This window comes from Delphinapterus leucas, chromosome 9, assembly GCF_059928025.1.
Source record: "Delphinapterus leucas isolate spDelLeu-1000000601 "Yukka" chromosome 9, BTC_Dleu_Yukka2, whole genome shotgun sequence".
In the NCBI taxonomy this organism is placed as follows: domain Eukaryota; kingdom Metazoa; phylum Chordata; class Mammalia; order Artiodactyla; family Monodontidae; genus Delphinapterus; species Delphinapterus leucas.
The window spans coordinates 60,842,927-60,864,525 of record NC_143137.1 but is presented as its reverse complement, the minus strand read 5'-3'; the positions used below and the strand labels follow the sequence as shown (position 1 = coordinate 60,864,525).

At 43.6% G+C, this 21,599-nt stretch overlaps 1 protein-coding gene across 2 annotated transcripts in view; it reads right to left on the bottom strand.

Moving 5' to 3' along the window:
- The window catches only part of C1GALT1 (core 1 synthase, glycoprotein-N-acetylgalactosamine 3-beta-galactosyltransferase 1), a 144,215-nt gene that overhangs the window by 47,474 nt on the left and 75,142 nt on the right, over positions 1–21,599 (bottom strand). For both annotated transcript variants that reach the window (XR_016394213.1, XM_089917042.1), the window contains one exon: positions 1–21,599. This exon is cut by the window's left edge and continues 47,474 nt beyond it; it is cut by the window's right edge and continues 28,551 nt beyond it. The gene's annotated coding sequence lies outside the window, so the exon portion shown is untranslated.

The window sequence follows — 21,599 nt, the reverse complement described above, 5'->3', positions numbered from 1 at the left end:
TGCGAAAAAAAGAAAAGAAAGAAAAAGAAAAAATTAGCTTACTGACAGAGGGGCTTGTGTCATTGCAATGTGGAATATAACCAGGCGTTTTAAATGGGGGCTCGTGCAGCAGGGACAGGAGGAGACTGGCCATTTACTTCCACTGGCCAGTGTGGCCAAAAGCTAATTGAAAGCCCATGTACATTCTTTTTTGTTACTGTGGACATTACAATTCATTGAAATAAATATCTATCACTGTGGGAGAAACAACGTGGTGTAAGAAATGGAAGCCAGGAGACAAGTTTCCTAGTTCAGCTCTACTAAAAATATTTGCAACTGATTTATCTGGTTTGTTTGATAAAGAAAAACAATTTTAAATATCTTAAGATAATGATGCTTTTAAACTTAACTCTATAGATAATATTTATATTTCCACTATCAAAAGTCTCTGGCAAGTAATTTTTAAAAGTGGCATTTAATCAGAGGAGCATGTCCTAACAAGAAGCAATGTTCCTTTTTCCCCCGGCAGCCTTGATTCAGTTAATAATTAAATTTTTATTGAATGCTGACTATATTTAGAGTACTGAATTAGGTGTTGTTTGGACTGAAAAAGAAGTTAAAAAAGAAAAATTGTCCCCACATTGAGCCTACATACTAAAGGAGTACATTTAAGTCCACATGTTGACAGCAAATCAATTACAGTAACATTTCAGAAAACCCATCATTGTTAGGGAATGTTGGATGCTAGCTACCCAAATGAACTTTTCTTCTAAGGTAAACTTCTTTCACTCAATACCAAAAATTTATTCTAACTTAAGGAGAAAAACAATACTGGAGGTTTTTATGAAGTGTATATATTACCCATTAGTAAGGAAATCCAAAAAGGTTGCTATACTAGTTAAGAACCTTTATTTATAGCTCCAAGGTTGACTTAACTGAATCATTTGAGAAATACCTTAGGGAGTCCTGGATGAACCAGACCTAGACTTTTCTTCTTAAGACTTACATCCTAACTGACATAAAGTTCATGTTTCTCATCTCAAATCTTAGCAGAAGTTTATCTTTTACTAGTCATTACCAAGTCTAATGACTTCATTTTACAAATGCCAGACTCAGTTCCTGGAGGTGGAATGATCTGCTCAGTCACTTAGCTAGTTACTTTAGCTAGTTAATCTGGTTAGTCCTACAGCTAGTTATATAGCAATGTTACTACTCAAAACCAGTTCTTCTAACTCCAAGGAATGTGTTACTCTTGCTTTACCTGCCCCTGGCTGTTGCTCAGGGTGTCTAGAAATGGGGTAACTAAGCCTGTCAGGAGCCCTTCACACACGGCCCAGGCCCAAACGCTGCTCCAGTTCTGGACCAGTCTCAGGCTGCTGTCCATCCTGCGGTTGGTTAAGGCCTCAGAGTCGGATAGTGAAGAAACAGTCATCTCCAGCCTTCCTGGCTCTGAGTAATTCCTGGGTTACATGTATCCAGGAGGGTGGATGAGTTATGAGTTAGACATGTGGGTTTGGTCAAAACCGGGCAGTCCAGTTACCATAACAGAAACTCAACTTTTATTCTTTTCTGCACAGGGCATATAGGAATGCATTAGAGATATGAGTCAGACAGCAGTAGCAACTTGCGAAACTGCTGTGGACTATTCACAGAGTGCCTCTTAGGGTTGAGGTGAACCTGAAGAGCTGTTCAAAAGTGTCTTTAAATCTTAAATCTACACTTAATCAAACTCCTACCTCCCTTCTTCACAGTATCAGGTCCAAATAGGCCCTTTTTAGTCCTCTGGGAGCAGACTATATATCATTTAAGAGGGATCCAGTTTCATTGGGCTTAATACCTATTTTCATACATGACGCTGTAGGTATTGTTTTACCATTACCACTGACTCTTATTTGTAAAACACTGATTCCTCTTCACACTGATACCAAATGTCATCTGTAATTTTCACAACGCAATTTCTTCTATTCGGCAGTAACTCCAGACCCCTTAAGAATTTGCCTACAGGTCCGCACTCCAGCATTAGGGAAGAAAACTGATACATCTCAGACGGGAGCCCAAAGGTCTCAGTAGGTATTAATATAGTTGATGAGGGCGGGCAAGGGTGGCCCACCAAGTATTTCATATCTTCCACCAGGCTACAGAATGAGGGACCAAGAGCCTGCTTTGTTTGGGGGTAGGGGTGGATACTCCCTGAGAAGACATGTCCCGTAAGAGACAAAGGGTGACCATACAGCAGACCAGGTTTAGTCTCCTGTGTGTCAAACTCATAATCAGTGTTCATCTCTGTTGGGAGTGTGGTTGGTCTTCAAGGGAGTCCAGAACTAATTGCACTGATCAACTCACTGCTCAGGGCACTGCCCAGCTCCTGGGTCTTTGTCACATAGAGGACAGTGCTGGCCTTCTGTTCTCATGTGACACAGAATCCAGGTCTCCCTACTCTCAACCCAGTGCCCTGTCCACACTGCCTCTGTGCACCGTTCTGCCATGCGTGGTTACTTCAGTGACCCCAACGAGAAGAGAATAAAATGACTCCTAACATATTAGAATGTCTGTTCAACATCATACAGAGGCAATACACTGAAACACTTATTACACCCACCTTCTCATGGCAAAAGGACATTTATGTTTCTATGATGCATTTGGATTAATAAAAAATTTATCCACGTGCCTTTCAATTGATTCCCTCACATCCCCTGCAATTATATATGAGCATAAGCTTAAGTCTTCTTTAACCCTTTTCAGAAAACAAAAAGCAAAACCAAAACACCACCAGCTTGGAATCCCTGCTTCCTCTTGTATCCTTTAGGAAAGAACTAACCTCTCTGAGTCATAATTTCCTTCCTCTCTCCATATACATGGAAATGATCTACCAACCATTTGGTGGCTCGTTTCCTAGCCTCAAAAAGAGCAACAGAGTCATGGTTACTTCTGCCAAATCTGTTTCTTTGTAATCATATTACTAGTTAGACTCTTTCAGATAGCAAGGAAGAAGCTCATCAGTGTCGTTTACAGGATGGTATCCACAGGGAGGGCAGAGGCTGAGGAACCCAACTCTCAGCCCAGTCTGTACCCATCTCAGCACTTCTGAGACTAGGTTGTCCAGAGACCCAGGGGGAGAAGAGAAATCTTGTCAGTCAAGATACAGAAGCAGTGCTGGTGATTCAGATGTGTGGCGCTATCTACTCATCTATTTCAGTGGCTGTTGGAGCAATGTTTTTTGTTCAAGTTCGAGAAAGCACGAAGCAATTAGTGGTATTTAGAAAATGATTATGAACAAATGAGGCTGCTTTCATAAGCCACGAGTCCTCACACATTCTTTTTATATGTGTGACATGAAGGTCACAACTTAGATCTAATTTTCACACCTGCCTTGGAAACGCTGGAATATCGGGGCCAACTGTGAGTCCAATTTGCAGGAGGACATACTCATACTCCTGGGAGAAAAGGCAAAAGCAACCTCAGAGGTGATGGTCGGATTCCTGGGGGTGGGGTGACTCGACTGAGCAGAGGATGCATTCAAGGCGGTGCCCAAGTCTTCCTCAAAGAGAATCAAGGGGCAGTTAAGCAACTCGGGCTACCTGTAGGCTGTGTAGTGGCGGAGATGGGGAAGGACAAACCTGGTCAGAGGTCATTAGGAAAAGCTGAGGGTCAAAAGCTGGAAACACCATCCACAATGGTCATTATCAAGGATGACAGGTCCACAGAGTCTAGGGTTAGGATCACACTAGATCAGATTGAGAGCAGGATGGGAATAAGTGAGGGGAACGTGATAGTTGCTGAGTCCAGGGAGTTGGCTGTTAGCAGGAAAGCATCAGGTGGCTTGGTTAGAGCCACTCAAAGAACCAGAGGCAGGACAGCCCAACAGCACTAACAGTGAAAGTTCTGCTCTATGTGACACTGGTAATAACCTTCAAATGCCCTCTGGCCTGGTTTCTAGGACGTTCTGGCTAAGTGAAATGTCTCTAATCATGAGGCAGAATCCCCAGCACTCCCAATCCCCGGACAGTCTTTGTAGCAACTGGACAGCAAGTGGCAGTCACAAGAGGAGGGAAATATGAATGTACAGGTGGTAGCAGGTGTTGCTAGGCAGTCAATAAACAGTGACAGGAATGTGGCTACATGCCGCCAGTACAAAAAGACCCAACAGCCACTAAAATTGTAAGCAGCTCTTTGCAGGAAACTGCTCTCAGCAGGAAACCCCTTTCTTCATCACTTTAGCAGAGCTATATTGTAACTAACTTCTAACCAGGCAGCCCCAGAAACCCCCATGTTCTACTCATCTCTGGCCCAAGCATACCTTTCAAATCTCTTGATCACACAATACTTTGCCTAACTTGTCGGTTCTTTCGTAGATCAAAGAAGTAGAAATGAAGAATAGGTAATTAACAGATGGATAGACCTCTTCCCTAGCTTCCCATTCAGTAATCTCCTGAACAAACTGTGTGACCCAACGGGTGTGAAGAAGATAGCATCTATTCTTTTTAATGGCTGAGTAATATTCCATCGTATATATGTACTATACCTTCTTTGTCCATTCCTCTGTCGATGGACATTTAGGTTGCTTCTACGTCTTGGCTATTGTAAACAGTGCTGCAGTGAACACTGGGGTGCATGTACCCTTTTGGACCATGTTTTTCTCAGCCATTAAAAAGAAAGAAATAGGGACTTCCCTGGTGGTCCAGTGGTTAAGACTTCGCCTTCCAGTACAGGGGGTGAGGGTTCGATCCCTGGTTGGGGAGCTAAGATCCCACATGCCTCGTGGCCAAAAAACCAAAACCTAAAACCAGAAGCAATACTGTAACAAATTCGATGAAGACTTTAAAAATGGTCCACATCGAAAAAAATCTTTAAAAAAAAAAGAATGAAATAATGCCACTTGCAGCAACATGGATGGACCTAGAGATTGTCATACTGAGTGAAGTAGGTCAGACAGAGAAAGACCAATATCACATGGTATCGCTTATATGAGGAATCTTAAAAAAAAAAATGATACAAATGAACTTATTTACAAAACAGAAACAGACTCACAGACCTAGAGAAAAAATTTATGGTTATGGGGGGAAGGGTGGTGGGAAGGGATAGTTAGGGAGTTTGGGAATGACATGTACACACTGTTATATTTAAAATGGATAACCAGGGACTTCCCTGGTGGCACAGTTGTTAAGAATCTCCCTGCCAATGCCGGGACATGGGTTTGAGCCCTGGTCCAGGAAGATCCCACATGCCGCAGAGCAACAAAGCCCGTGCACCACAACTACTGAGCCTGCGCTCTAGAGCCCGTGAGCCACAACTACTGAGCCCACGTGCCATAAGTACTGAAGCCTGCGTGCCTAGAGCCTGCGCTCCACGAGAGAAGCCACCGCAATGAGAAGCCTGCGTACCGCAACGAGGAGTAGCCCCCGCTCACCGCAACTAGAGAAAGTCCGTGCGCAGCAACAAAGACCCAACGCAGCCAAAAATAAATATAAATAAATAATTTAAAAAATAATAAAAGGCATATTTGGAGCTTACTATATAATAAATAAATAAATAAATAAAATGGATAACCACAAGGACCTACTGTAGATCACAGGGAACTCTGCTCAATATTATGCAACAGCCTAAATGGGAAAAGAATTTGAAAAAGATACATGTACATGTGTAACTGAATCACTCTGCTGTACACCTGAAACTAACTTAACATCGTTAATCAACTGCACTCCAATATAAGGTAAAATGTTAAAAAAAAAAAAGAAGATAGCACCGAGAGGAAAATCACGAGGAGTCGCGGCACCTGCATGCAGTGGGGGATGGCGACAACTCTGAGCCCCACCTCTCAGTGATTAACTGAGGTGCGTCCCCTCCTTCCCTTTACAACTTTCATGGCCAAGCAGAATCTTTGCAGGTGGTTTCTGAGGGACACCGAGTCCACCATCTCCCCAGATGGCCAGCATCCTGATTAAAGGCAACTTTCCTTTGTACCAACGTTCATGAGTTTGGTTTTGTAAGCGGCAAGCATCAGGACCGAATCGGTAACAAAATGACACTTTGGGGAACTGGGTGGGATGAAGGCGGTGCCTGCATCCCCAAGCGTGGAATTCCTCCGTCTCCTGCAGTCCTCTCCACTCTCTCCCCTCCAGCTCCAGCACACAGTGCCTTCTCCCAGGGCTGGCACGGTGGCCTTTGTTCATATAAATCCTACCCAGCCGCTCTCCTGCAAGGAATCACTCAGTGGGTTCTCACAACCCACATACCAGGGCCTAGCCGGCACCGACTCCCGCCTGCCTAGTGGAGACGTTCACGTTTCCTCCTGGTCACATCCCATGCCCTCCGGCCCACTGGCAGCCTTTCTGTCCCTCCACAGACAGAGTTCTTTCCCATCTCAGAGGATCTTTTCTGGCTGTTCCGCAACCTCGAAGGTTCTTCCTCCAGCCGTTTGCAAGGCTGGTCCCGGCTTCATCTCCCAGGGTTCAGCTCACGTGACCCTCCCTGACCTCCCTGTGTAGTCGCTCTCCCCCCGCCACTGCCTTTTTATTACCTTCGCCAACCTCCTCACAAGGTTTGTTTACTCGTATTATCTCTTCTAGGGGCACAGGCCTTGCCTGCTTTGCTCACTGTATCGCAGTGTCCTGTGCATAACAGGCGCTCCAATAAATTTGTCTAAGTTGAATGGATGGATGAAAGAATTCTCAGTTCGAGGGTGGGGAAAGGATGGGAGGAGAGGGACCATCAGGGCTATGCTTTGTTGAAGGCATTCTGAAGCATTACCACCTCACTCTTCATCCCTGGGACGGGGCCCATCCCTCTGTCTCTCTGGTTGGCTCTAGGCCCTTTTCTTATTATCTTATCCAATTGAGGGACCAGAAGAGGCAGCAACAGCTGGTGCAGGCTTTGAGCATAGAGGGAGCAGGTTCCAAGGTGCCATCATGTGAAGGGACTGGCAAGTGGTCTCTGACCCTAAAATATCCATTCCATCTACTTGCCAGTGTCATCTTTTTTTTTTTTTAATTTAGTTGTAATTGATGTCCTGTGTAAAATTCTTCTATTAGCATTACAAGCTTGCCTGTCAGCTAAGACATTGCCTCCTGGGTCCTCCTTTTTTCAAATGTAAACAGCTCTGGTAAGGGTAACACAAAAAGGTGTCCCAGTTCCCTGCCATTAAACACACAGAGGAGGATCCTGCCTGGGACTGAAGCAGAACCGGGGGACTCCCCTTTGCCAGATATAGAAAGTCCCAAGGGGCCACCACTCCTACCCTAACAACGTGAACAAGCCTGATGAGGTACAAAATCATCTTTAAAAACAAAACGCCTGAAGCAAGTGGTGAACAGAATCCAAGGGAAGCCCAAGGAAGCCCAGGGCTGCCAGCGAGACTGACGGAGGCCCCGCACTATTCCTCTCCCACACAAGCTGGCAGCCAGCTTTAAGGGCTTAGCCTCGTCTGACTTGTCCGGGAGGCTTCCTCCTCCACAAGCGTTAAGAGTAATAAGGTTGGATCAAATAATAGCCCTGAACCTGCCCAACCTGCCTCACAGGGTAACTATGAAGCCGGAGTGGCACAGAGGCTGTAATCTGTCCTGAGCTATGTAAACATAAGCATCAACGCCGACTTTAGCAGTTCAGCCCGGGGCCGTTCCTTCCTCTGCCTCTCAAATTACATTCAAGAGTTTCCAACGAGAGAAAAACTCGACCCCGGTGGACACCGCTCAGAACCGACACAATGTCAGCCGACATTTTAGGTCTAACTATCAGTGTTTGTAGACGACATTTTGAAAATCACTCTCTTTGAGAGGGGACACGATTCCCCTTTCCGCTCTTGGGTTTCTCAAGTCCCCTTTGCCCCACCCGCAGTCCTACACACGTACACACAACACACACACACTCTTCCGACGCTAGGGTTCTCAAGTCAGCCCCACTGACCTGAACAAGGAGCAGTCTTGAGCAGGAAGCCAGTTCGAATCGAGGTCGACCTATGAACCTGGCCAGTCCCTGGCGGACGGGGGGTTTGGCCAGCTTCTCTAGCAGTTATTATGAAAGTCTTCTGTAAACCTGTGCTGGCGCTTGCGCAAATCCCCCTGCTCTTTGACACAGGTGTTTTGACTTGGTAATGCAAATCTAGACCTTTAAATGAATCAGGTGTTTTCACTTACACCTGAAATTTTTGCTATTGATTTTCTTGCTTTCCTGGGCTTGGTTTTCAAGCCCCTAAAAGACAAGAAGCTTTCTATTTAGTAGCTAAAGCTCTGTAAGAGTTGATTTTTATTGGGGCCCATGAATTCTTTCCCACAGCCTTGATCTAATCCGGGTCCCAGAGATGTACTTCATTCACATTTACTACGAGCAGCATAACCAAAGCAGCTCACTGATAACTGAAGAAAAAATCAGGTCATAAGGGAAGGACAGGAGTAGGAGCATTTTACAGATGAAGAAAGCAAAGTATGAAGATAGCTCCAGTCATCTGGCCAAAGGCATACCATTATATAGGACTAGCAGAGATGGTCCTAGAACCTGTCTCCAGCCCCACATCATTCCCACCGCGTGCGGTGATAAGGGCTGCTCTGGAAGGAAGAGCCAAGGTGAAGACTGCACAACTAGTGTATCACTTAGGTTTAGTTGTCAAGTAACAGAAAACAATTAATTTAAAATATATAGATTTTATATATATTTCCACAAAAAAAGAAATAAAGGGCTTCCCTGGTGGCACAGTGATTGAGTCGGCCTGCCGATGCAGGGCACGCGGGTTCGTGCCCCGGTCCGGGAAGATCCCACATGCCGCGGAGCGAATGGGCCCGTGAGCCATGGCCGCTGAGTCTGCGCGTCCGGAGCCTGTGCTCCACAATGGGGGAGGCCACAACAGTGAGAGGCCCGCGTACCGCAGAAAAAAAAAAAAAAAAAAAAAAAAGAAATAAAGAGGTAAATAGTCCAAGCCTGGTGTGGAGGCCCCATAATGTCACTGAGCCATCCGGGCTCCTTCCAGCTTCTCTATCCACCTTCCTTAGGGGTTGTCTGCTGTCCTTTTGTTGTCAGGATGACTCCCAGATTTCCAGCCATTATATCCGTGTGTCAGGCAGGGAGCGATGCACTAAGGGAAACAGGCACTCAAGCCAGCTAAGTTAGTCCACTCTAAAGAACTTTCTAAAAATCACCATTCCATGCCTTCTATTTGCCCTTAATTGGCTAGAACTGTGCCATAATTACTTCTAGCTTCAGAGGAGGTAGACACATCACCACCCTAGATAAAACTGGGGTTCTGTCAGTAAGGAAGGAGAAAACCTCTTCCACAGGAAGCTAGCAGTCTCCCTCACGGGGAGGGTGGGTTCTCGGTGCCACCAGGGATCGATCCTATTCTATCACATGGGATGAAACACGGAGGAGGAAGCCAAATCCTGTGGAAAACCCTCAGGCCTCATTTTACTTAATCACTTTCAGCTTTTCCAACACTTGATCACTCCCTCCTTACTAAGCACCTATTTTTCCTTTGGCTTCCAGGAAACCATATCCCGGTTTCTTCTTAGTGTCCTTGGCTAGGTCCTCTTTCCCTTCCTGACCTCTGACACTGAGTGGACCCAGGGCTCAGGCCTCGATGGCTTCTCAACCTAGCCTTCTCCCTGGAGGTCTCATCCAGCCCCTGACTTTATAAACTCTTTATATGCTAAAGACGCCCTGTCCTCTATCTTCTGGTCTCTTCTATCTGTGCCTGAAATCTCCCCTTAGATGTTTCACAGGTCTCTCAATACTAACAGGTCCAAAGCCAAATTTTGTATTCAGGCACCCAAACTGATTTCTCCCGTGTTCTCCATCTGCAGAGTCACAGCACCGTTCACATGTTCATGCCCAAAGCCCCAGTGTCATCCTCAACTCCTCCCACCCCAATGCCAGACCTTCAAACTGCATCTGGAATCTGACCACCTCTCACCAAGTTCAGTGCCACATTCCTGGTCCAAGCCACTCTCATACCATCTCTCAGCAGGTATATGCAACCGTCCCTTAACCGCTCTCCTTGTGTGATGATTAATTCTGTGTGTCCACTTGACTAGGTCACGGGGTACCCAGATATTTGGTTAAACATGTTCTGGATGAGATTAACGTTTGAGTTGGTAGACTGAACACAGCAGATTTCCCTCCCCATTGCGAGTGGGCCTCACGCAATCCATTGGAGGCCTGAAGAGAACAAAAACGCCCGAGCAAGAGAGAATCTGCTGTCTCAGCCTGTCTTCAGGATGGGACTCTGGTCTTCTCCTGACTTCGGACTTGGACTTGGGATCTCCAGCTTGTTACTGCAAATCATGGGACTTCTCAGCTTCCATATCCATGTGAGCCAATTCCAAACAAACGAACAAATAAATAACTTCACTCATTCATTCACTCCTTCTATTGGTTGTTTCTCTGAAGAACCCAGGCTCCTACACTTTGCTTCATTCCTTCTCTTCTATAGTTGATTTTTCACACTGCAGCCAGAGTGAGACTTCTAAAATGTAAATCAGATTATGCCCTTTTGCTCAAAGCTAGCCAATGGCTTATTGGATATACATTATCTTCTCTAACTGCACCTCTATTCTTTCCCTCACTCGTGCTTCTCCAGCTATGCTGACCTGCTTGCTGTTTCTTACATACACCAAGCATATTCCTACCACAAAGCCTTTACTCCTGCGGTTCCCTATTCCTGGAGCTCTTTGCCCTCAGATTTCCACATTGCTCGTCTCCCCAGGTGATTCAGGTTTCTGCTCCAACGCTGTCTCTTCCAAGTGATCGTTCCTGCTGGCTGATCTTATCATTCTTCATCCTCTTAATCTGCCTTATTTTATTTTCATAGCACTTATCACTACCTAATATTATGGTATATATTGATTTACTTATTTTTTTATTTACCTGTCTTCTCCATGATAATGTTTACTCCATGAAAGCGGGGATTTTGTTTTGTTCAGCACTACTTTATCCCCAGTGCCTGGTTATATAGTAAGTTGCAATGAACTGAATATTAGTGTCTCCCTACCAAATTCATATGGTAAAGCCCTAATGCCCAGTGTAATGCTATTAGGAAGTGAGGCCTTTCAGAGGTAGAGGGGAACGAAATTTGCCACCCTAAAATATCTCTTCGGCACGTGGATTATTTCGAGCTGAAAATAAGCAAAGCCCAAAAGTATCAGAAAGAAACTTTGACTTTCCCCCTAACTGCTATCACCTGTAGATCGAGGACTTGTTCCAGAAAGGGAGTTATCACCATAGATAACTCTAGTATGAACTAGGTGAGTGAACAGGGAGGAACCTAGCAAAGTCTGTTTATTAAAGTTCCTCTCTGTGTCCCATTGTCTCTGCAGGGCCCAGCAAACGCCTGTTTACCAAACATTTGCTTTTCCCTCTCCATATGAATTGCCTTCCTCCCCTTTGAAGCCCCAAACCACTACTCCCAACACCCTCTTTGTCTTTAGCTGAAGGTGGTACGTAAGGTGAGGGCTTCAACCATATTGGCAAATTCCTTAGTTTTCCTGGGTCTCTCCCATATATATGTTATTAAACTTTGTTGATTTTTTTCCTGTTTATCTGTCTCATGTCATTTAATTCTTAGACCAGCCAGAAGAACCTAGAAGGGTAGAAGAAAATTTCTTCCTCTCCAACAGAGGGAATTAGGTCATGAGGGAGAGGCTCTCGTGAATGGCATTGGTGCCCTTATAAAAGGGACCCCAGAGAGCTCTCTCACCCTCTTTCTGCCAGGCGAGGATATCACAAGAAGACAGCAGTCTGCAAACCAGAAGCAGTCTCTCACTAGAACCCCACCACACTGGCACCCTGATCTCAGACTACTAGCCTCCAGAGCTGTGAGAAATAAATGTTTGTTGTTTCAACATCCAGTTGATAGTAACTTGCTATAGAATCCCGAACTAAGTCATAGACACTCAATGAAGATCGGTTGATTGAAAGAGTGAATTCATAATAGAAAAAAAAAACCTTTAGTAGACACTAACCATAATATAGCTATACGTTTTTCTTAGGGAGGCTTATACGTTTTTCTTAGGGAGGCTTATACAGGGCTTTAGTACGTTATCCTTTAGCCTACGCAGAAATCCTAAGAGACAGGTGGATCAAGTTGGCAAAAACCTAAAAAGAATCCTCTGATGAAAGACATAATACACCCTATTTATGTTAATACGAATTCCTTCCATCTTAGAATAAACACTGCTGACTCTCAACAATATAATCCCTATCTAGCAAGTGATAGAAATTCTAGAAAGTGAGATGTAAAGGTTTTGCTTTATCTTCCAAATAGCATTGAAAATATAACTCAAGTATAAGCCCAAGAAACATGAGAAAGGGTTATGTTCTAATCCACATAGGCTGTTGCTGACCTTGAATTTTAGTAACTGACTGAATTCCTAACATCAAACCCTCTGTAGCAGGAGGGATAAGGATACCATGGGCTTTCTGACCAAGCTGCTTCTTGAACAGAGATTCAGGGTATTTGTAAGAAGGTTACATATGTAGAGTACGAATCAGTATGCATGTGGCAAAGTGAGAAATAAGAGCGATTAGCCTGTTGGTCATAGTTCCAGAAAGGTCAGTGACCATAGCAAGTCAGGACCTCAATGACGGTGAATAAAACACCCCAGCAGGAGTGGAAAAGTGCTAGAAGAGAAAGTTACAAAAGATTCATTGTTGTTAAAGCAACAGCAGATACTCTTTCTTAAAGGCTAGTCCACATTTCTTAAGATGGCATGTATAAACCTGAAAAGAAAGCACTAGAAAAAAAGTGAACAATTTTTTTACTATTTTTTACGGTGAGGAATGTATCTTAGCGAGATACCAACATCAGAATCAACAGAGGAAAATAATGACAATTTAATTATGGAAAAAATTCATTAAAAATTATAACACAGGTAACATACTGGAAAAAAACATTTGTCTAATGTATGACCAAGCATGAATTTCTTTGGTATATAAAACGCTTAATTAATCGATAGTTAAAGAGAACAGCCCACTGGAAAAACGGCCCAAAGACAAAAAAAGTAATTAAACATAATCATTTTGAATAAGCAAGCACAATTCACTGGTGTATAAACAAAATATAATTTTTTTTCCAAAAGCTGCTGTGAACTGTACTGTCTTTTTTTAATTGAAGTATAGTTGATTTACAATATTGTGTTATTAGTTTCAGGTATACAGCAAAGTGATTCAGTTCTCTCTCTATATATATATATATTTTTTTTTTCAGATTATTTTCCTGAACTGTATGGTCTTGAGTCACCTCCTCTTTCCCTTGTTCCCCACCCATACTTGTTAATAGTCAGGATAACTTAGCAATATCTCAACCTCACTCCACAAGTTTTCAGTCATTCAAACAATCTCATTCCAGTTCTTTTATTTTAGTCATGTTCATTCATAAAATTTCAGTCTCCTATGCAATGGAAATCTTAATTTGCAAAACGTCAATACCATATTCAAACCACCTCTCCTCGTCCAGCACAGGCTGAGTGGTGGCTGGGAATGGAGAGAGGCGAGCTGCCCTCTCACACACCCCTGCTCCATGACTTCTGCTCCATGACTGCTGAGGAGGCAGAAGGAATGCTTCTGCTTGGGCCAAGGCTGCCCCTCTTTCTCTTGGTTGTTGCCACCTCCTTCTCTAACACTGATTGGCCTTGGTTTTCACAGATGGCGAAGATGACCAGAGCCAGCTCTCCAGGGGACGGACCATTTGATTTTCCTATGGTGACCCCTGTCCGGGGCTCCGGCTACAAAGCCGCTGTTCTGGGAGGCCTAGGTAAGGCCTGGCCCCTTCCTCACCCCCTACACCCTCATGTCAGCCTCAGGGATGGGAAGTCCACCTCTGCACCCTTCCTCAGGAGGCTTCCTACCTCTGTACCCTGATCCGAGGGAACTTGCAGTGAAACGGGAAGTTGGGAAAATCCTATCCACTATGGCGAAGATCTTTTAAATGATTTCTATTTTATTTTTATTGAAACTTAGGTCTTAAAAGCTTAAAATTAAGAACAGAATACATAAACTACTCATTAGCAGCCAGGAGGTGGTGGAGATATGTTCCCCGCCCTCGCAGGGAAGGCTCCCTCTGTGCGTCCTTCCAGTCACAGCAGCAGGGCTACTACCTATCCCAAAGGTAGAAAAACCTTACAGTGAAACTGCTCTTCTAGTCGACTGGTCAGTAGCCTTAAAAGTAATTTTCTGATTGTAACCTTCTTCCTTTCCTTGCCTCAATTAAAAATATTTTCTAGGGGCTTCCCTGGTGTCGCAGTGGTTGAGAGTCCGCCTGCCAATGCAGGGGACGCCCGTTCGTGCCCCAGTCCGGGAAGATCCCACATGCCGCAGAGCGGCTGGGCCCGTGAGCCATGGCCGCTGAGCCTGCGCGTCTGGAGCCTGTGCTCCGCAACGGGAGAGGCCACAACAGTGAGAGGCCTGCATACCGCAAAAAATATATATATATATGTATATATTTTGTAGTAAGAAACTCACTACACTCTCAAAGCCTCAAGCTTTCAGTTTGCATTTAAAGAAGAATATACCTGTACATTGGCATCAACCTCAGTCCCCAAAGGCATTTATGTGACAAATCTCATCTCTGTTTTTAAAATATATTAACTTAGTTTTTATTCTGTGTCCCCATGAAGCTAACCTGGCAGTAAATTCAGGCCTGGGCCTTCTCTTTACTTCTGTTCTGCTTTTAGGTCACAGGAATCTTTTTGGTGCTATGGCTCGAATCACAGGGACTACGACTTCTTCCATCAAGACCTGGCAACAGCTACGTCCCTGCGCCCTTAACATCTCCTCAGTCCATGGCCCTGCTCCTCCAAGACCACAGCTCTCTCCTTTCCTCAAGCCAAGGGGAAGAGTCTCAGTCTCTCTTTCACCCTGGCCTTACCCCTTTCCCTCAAGCCCTAATCTCCTCAGTTGATAAAAGTGTCTAGGAAAACAAATCCAAGAAGTCTCCAAGCTTCCACAGAGCTCGGCTGTCCACCTTTCTCCATGCCCCTTTGGACACAGTGGAGCACAGATCCTGTTATGAGCAGGGTTGGGGGTGGAGAAGATAAGAAAAGGGTAAGTATGGAGGGAGTAAGAATTATACAATTAATTCACCAAAATATTTCCAACCACGTCCTGTTCTTGTGCTCTGTTTCCTCAGTGCTCAAATCACCCTGACCTGTAAGGTGCCCTCTCACAATGAGACATGCCCTCTCACAATGAGACATCAGGGCACATTTCCTAGGAAGTAAGTTACCTTGGCGTGTGATTTCATACAAGGTGGCCTTAGATGTCAATCTCTATGAATTAGGCTCCAAGCAGGGTGGTAAAAAGTAAGGAAATCCCATTTTAAATAACCTGTCTTTACTCCTGAGGTCTGTGAATTAATCTACTAATTTAATTTCTTTGAAGCTTTCATTTCGGGTGGATGCACAGGCATTTAATAGTAAAATAATTGGACAAGAGTAGATGGTTTAAGTGCAGAGCTAATGGGGTTTAAACACTTCTTCTACCTCCTTGTCTTGCCTGACTAGCTACCATTCCTGGTTCAGGATAGGACTTATTTATGAATAGGCAAGTTATAGCATCATCTGTTTGTGCGATCTAAGGGATTCAAAAGTTTCACCCCAAAGAACAAAGATTTGTCTCTATCAATCTGCATTGCTGTCTGAAATTCTACTCATTAAACATTTATTTCCTTGTAATAACCAATGTCTCTTGGATAGCTCAGGTGTCCTCTTAAAGATGCAATTATTAACCTTGGGAAAGAGCATACTGTTATGGGATGTGATTTTATCTGATTACTTTTCATTTGAAAGGAGCAGCTAATACCCTGACTCCACTGACGCCTTGGGGAATATACATAATGATTACTGGGAAAAGGAGGTATAACTAATATGTCCCCAGTCTTGATGTGCCTGAGGCAATCAAATAAGGCCACCTTTTAAAAAGTATCTATAATTCAAAGGCACAGAATCTTCATCTCTTAGATTCCAGGAATTCCTTTTTTTTTTTCTTTCAGCCTTAATCCCAGAGGGAGGGTGACTTGAGTTAGAGCCCTCCTGCTGACTCACAGTGAAAATGTAGCGTGAGTCAATAAGGACCCTTGTGGCCTTAAGCCATGGAAAGTTTTGGATTTATTTGTTGCTGAGACATACTCTAACCTATTCCTTTTTTTTTTTTTCCTGAGTTTACCTCCCCAAAGTAATCCCTGGAAATCACTGAGGAATGTTTACATGGTCCCCAGATTCTCTCTGGCTGTTGCTTGTCCCCTCTGCTGTACTCTGAGCTGCTGCTGCATTGGGACTCAGAAGTTACCTCTTGACTTCTTGTAGGTTCTGATGTTCTGCTTCTGTGGCTTGCTCTCCTCCTCTTTCTCCTCTTCCTTCTCCTTCTTTTTATTCTTCTTCACCACTTTCCTCCTTGCCCCTTTGGCAACTCTCCAAGGTACAGCTAAAAATAAGCTGAAGGTTTAAAAATATTTATTGACGACTGAGGACAACAGTAAGGAATTACTGTCCAAAAGAGAACACTTTAAGCTGTATGTGGGTTATTGCTTCTACACACACCCCTCCACACGAGTGACCCCCTAATGACTGTCTCTCTCCTTAGCTCCTCACAACGTTGAAGTAGCAGTTCAAATTCCACCAAGATAGGGGCCATTCACCATGTTCCACCATTGCTAGACTCCACCATCAACACAAAATCATCTCCAGACAGCTGACTCTGCTCTTCTTTAAGAGACTCTGCCAAATTATTAGGCATAAGTGCTCAGCATCTCATCTCTTGGATGAAATGGACAAATTCATAGAAAGATATAAATGAACCAATCTGACCCAAGGAGAAACAGAAAATCTGAATAGACCTATAATGAGCAAAAATAAATAAACTAAATGAGCAATGGAAAAATTTTCAACAAAGAAAAACCTAGGCCCAAATGGCTATACTGGTGATTTCTATCAAATATTGAAAGAAGAAATAATGCCAATATTAAACAAACTCTTTTAGGAAATAGAAGAGGCTGGACTAGTTCCCAATTCATTTTACTAGGTCAGTATTAGCCTGATACTAAAGCCAGATAAAGGCACTACAAGAAAAGAAAACTAGGCTCATGAACACAGATACAAAAATCTTTAATAAAATGCTAACAAAATAAACAAAAACCCAGGAAAATATAAAAAGAATTATACACCATAAACAAGTGAGGTGTATCTGAGAATACAAGGTTGGTTTAACATTCAAAATCAATTAATGTAACACTATATTAACAGAAGAAATGGAAAAAAAATCATCCCAATGAAGCAGAAGAAGCATTTGACAAATTCCAATACTTATTTATGATTAAAAACTTTTAACACACTAGGAATAGAAGGAAACCTCCTCAATTTGATAAAGGGCTTCTATGAAAACCCTACAGCTAACATCATACTTAATGTGAAAGACTGAATTCCTTTCCTCTAAGATCAGGAATGAGACAAAGATATCTACTCCAACCACTTGTGATAGTTAATTGTATATGTCAACATATGTACATACACACACACACACACACACACACATTCTGTTTCTCTGGAGAACCTTGGCTAATACATCACTTCTATTCAACATTGTACTAGAGGTTCTAGCCAGTGCAACAAGGCAAGAAAAATAATGTAAGAGCATATATATTGGAATGTAAAAGTATACAGATTGGAAAAAAAAGAAGTACAATTGTATGTAGTTACAGATGACACAATGTTATGCGTAGAAAATCCCAATGAACCTATAAAATCTATCAGAACTAATAAGTGAGTTTAGCAGTGCCACAGGATAAAAAAATCAGCGTACAAAAATCAATTGTGTGTTATACTTCAATAAAGATGTTAAAAAACAAAACAAAACACAATTGTATTTCTACATACGAGCAACCAACAACCTGGAAATGCAATTAAGAAAACAAATATAGTCATAATAGCATCAAAAAGAATAAAATACTTAGGAATAAATTTAACAAAAGAAATGCAATATCTATACAATGAAAACAACATAACATTGCTGAAAAAATGTAAAAGATCTAAAATTTAAAAGATCAATATAAATGAAAAGATACAGCATGTTCATGGAATATAAGACTTCATATCACTAAAATTGCAATTCTCCCCAAACTGATCTATAAATTCAAAACAACCCCAATCAAAATCCCAGTTACTGTTTTTTTTTCTGAAAAATTGACAAGCTAATCTTAAAATGTATATAGAAATGCAAAGGACCTAGACTAATCAAAATATTTTTTTAAAAAATTTCAAACTTACTGTAAAGCTACAGTAATCAAAACAGCATGGCAGGGCTTCCCTCGTGGCACAGTGATTAAGAGTCCACCTGCCAATGCAGGGGACATGGGTTTGAGCCCTGGTCTGGGAAGATCCCACATGCCGCGGAGCAACTAAGCCTGTGTGCCACGACTACTGAGCCTGCGCTCTAGAGCCCAAGAGCCACAACTACTGAAGCCCACACACCTAGACCCCACGGTCTGCAATAAGAGAAGCCACCGCAATGAGAAGCCCATGCACTGCAACAAAGAGTAGCCCCCACTCGCTACAACTAGAGAAATCCTGTGTGCAGTAACAAAGACCCAACTCAGCCAAAAATAAATAAATAAATAAATTAATTTTTTTAAAAAAACAGCATGGCATAGGCATAAGGATAGACATATAGATTAAAGACACAAAATAGAGAGTTCAGAAATAATCCCACGCACCAACCTTCAAGATGTTGGAGGAGTAAGTCATGGAGCTCACTTTCCTCCCCACAAATACATCAAAAATACATCTAGGGCTTCCCTGGTGGCGCAGTGGTTGAGAGTCCACCTGCCTATGCAGGGGACACGGGTTTGTGCCCCAGTCCGGGAAGATCCCACATGCCGCGGAGCGGCTAGGCCTGTGAGCCATGGCCGCCGGGCCTGCGCATCTGGAGCCTGTGCTCCGCAATGGGAGAGGCCACAACAGTGAGAGGCCTGCGTACCGCAAAAAAAAAAAAAAAAAAACATCTACCTGTGGAACAACTCCTACAGAACACCTACTGAACTCTGGAAGAAGACCTCAGACTTCCCAAAAGGCAGGAAACTCCCCACGCACCTGCGTAGGGCAAAAGAAAAAAGACAAAACAGAGACAAAAGAATCATTCAGCTTTTTCTTTTCCTCTACAGCTGACCATAATAATAAACAAGTAAATTTCCTGTTAAAAAAAAAAAAAAAGAATAGGGACGGGACCTGCACCTTGGGGAGGGAGATGTGAAGGAGAAAAAGTTTCCACACACTAGGAAACCCCTTCACTAGTGGAGACGGGGGGGTGGGGGTGGGCGGGGGGGAAAGCTTCAGAGCCACGGAGGAGAGCGCAGCAACAGGGGTGCAGAGGGCAAAGAGGAGAGATTCCTGCACAGAGGATCGGTGCCGACCAGCACTCACCAGCCCAAGAGGCTTGTCTGCTCACGTGCCAGGACGGGTCGGGGCTGGGAGCTGAGGCTCTGGCTTCAGAGGTCAGACCCCAGGGAGAGGGCTGGGGTTGACTGCGTGAACAAAGCCTGAAAGGGGTTAGTGCACCACAGCTAGCAGGGAGGGAGTCCGGGAAAAGGTCTGGAACTGCCCAAGAGGCAAGACACCATTGGTTGTGGGCGCGCAAGGAGACGGGATTCAGAGCACCACCTAAATGAGCTCCAGAGATGGGCGCAAGCCGTGGCTATCAGCGTGGACCTCAGAGACGGGCATGAAAACGCTAAGGCTGCTGCTGCAGGCACCAAGAAGCCTGTGTGCAAGCACAGGTCACTCTCCACACCTCCCCTCCCGGGAGCCTGTGCAGCCCACCACTGCCAGGGTCCCGTGATCCAGGGACAACTTCCCCAGGATAATACATAGCGTGCCTCAGGCTGTTGCAACCTCATGCTGGCCTCGGCCACCGCAGGCTTTCCCTGCATTCTGCACCACTCTCCCTGTCCTCCGCCCCCCACCCCATCCCCCGGCCTGAGTGAGCCAGAGGCCCTAATCAGCTGCTACCTTAACCCCGTCCTGTCTGGGCGAAGAACAGACGCCCTCAGGCGACCTACATGCAGAGGCGGGGCCAAACCCAAAACTGAACCCCGGGAGCTGTGCGAACAAAGAAGAGAAAGGGAAATAAAAACAAAAATAAACAAATGGGACCTAATGAAACTTAAACGCTTTTGCACAGCAAAGCAAACCATAAATAAGACGAAAAGACAACCCTCAGAATGGAAGAAAATATTTGCAAATGAAGCAACTAACAAAGGATTAATCTACAATATATACAAGCAGTTCATGCAGCTCAATATCAAAAAACAAACAACCCAATCCAAAAATGGTCAGAAGACCTAAATAGACATTTCTCCAAAGAAGACATACAGATTGCCAACAAACACATGAAAGGATGCTCAACAACACTAATCATTAGAGAAATGCAAATCAAAACTACAATGAGGTATCACTTCACACTGGTCAGAATGGCCATCTTCAAAAAATCTACAAACAATAAATGCTGGAGAGGGTGTGGAGAAAAGGGAACCCTCTTGCACTGTTGGTGGGAATGTAAATTGATGCAGCCACTATGGAGAACAGTATGGAGGTTCCTTAGAAAACTAAAAATAGAACTACCATATGACCCAGCAATCCCACTACTGGGCATATACCCTGAGAAAACCATAATTCAAAAAGAGTCATGTACCAAAATTTTCATTGCAGCTCTATTTACAACAGCCAGGACATGGAAGCAACCTAAGTGTCCATCAACAGATGAATGGATAAAGAAGATGTGGGACATATATACAATGGAATATTACTCAGCCATAAAAAGAAACAAAACTGAGCTATTTGTAATGAGGTGGATAGACCTAGAGTCTGTCATACAGAGTGAAGTAAGTCAGAAAGAGGAAGACAAATACCGTATGCTAACACATATATATGGAGTCTAAAAAAGCCCCCAAAAACAGTGGTTCTGAAGAACCTAGGGGCAGGGTAGGAATAAAGACGCAGGCATAGAGAATGGAGTTAAGGACACAGGGAAGGGGAAGGGTAAGCTGGGACGAAGTGAGAGTGGCATGGACATATATACACTACCAAATGTAAAATAGATAGCTAGTGGGATGCAGCCACAGAGCACAGGGAGATCAGCTCGGTGCTTTGTGTCCACCTAGAGGGGTGGGATAGGGAGGGTAGGAGAGAGATGCAAGAGGGAGGAGATATGGGGATATATGTATACGTTTAGCTGATTCACTTTGTTTTAAAGCAGAAACTAACACACAATTGTAAAGCAATTATACTCCAAAAAAGATGTTAAAAATAAAAGTTATTATAAGGAAAAATTTCCAATGACCCCAGATTCTTGCATCTTCCCAAACATAGAAAAGCACAAATATCATAACTTGAGATGCCTGTTCTTTGTGATTACCAGTAATCTCTTGATGCTTGACTATGTGATTTTCCCAGCAAAAATTTCATATATATCCTGGCTCCTCCCTTATCTCTTTAGAGCAGTTCCTCAGAGCTATCTGAGAGGCTGTCTCCCAGACTATAGTCCTCAGTAAGGTCCCTGAATAAAACTTAACTCACAACTTTTACATTGTGTGTTTTTCTTTCAGTTGACATAATATAAAAATATTAATGAGATGTTTTAAAAAATTAAGTTTTCAA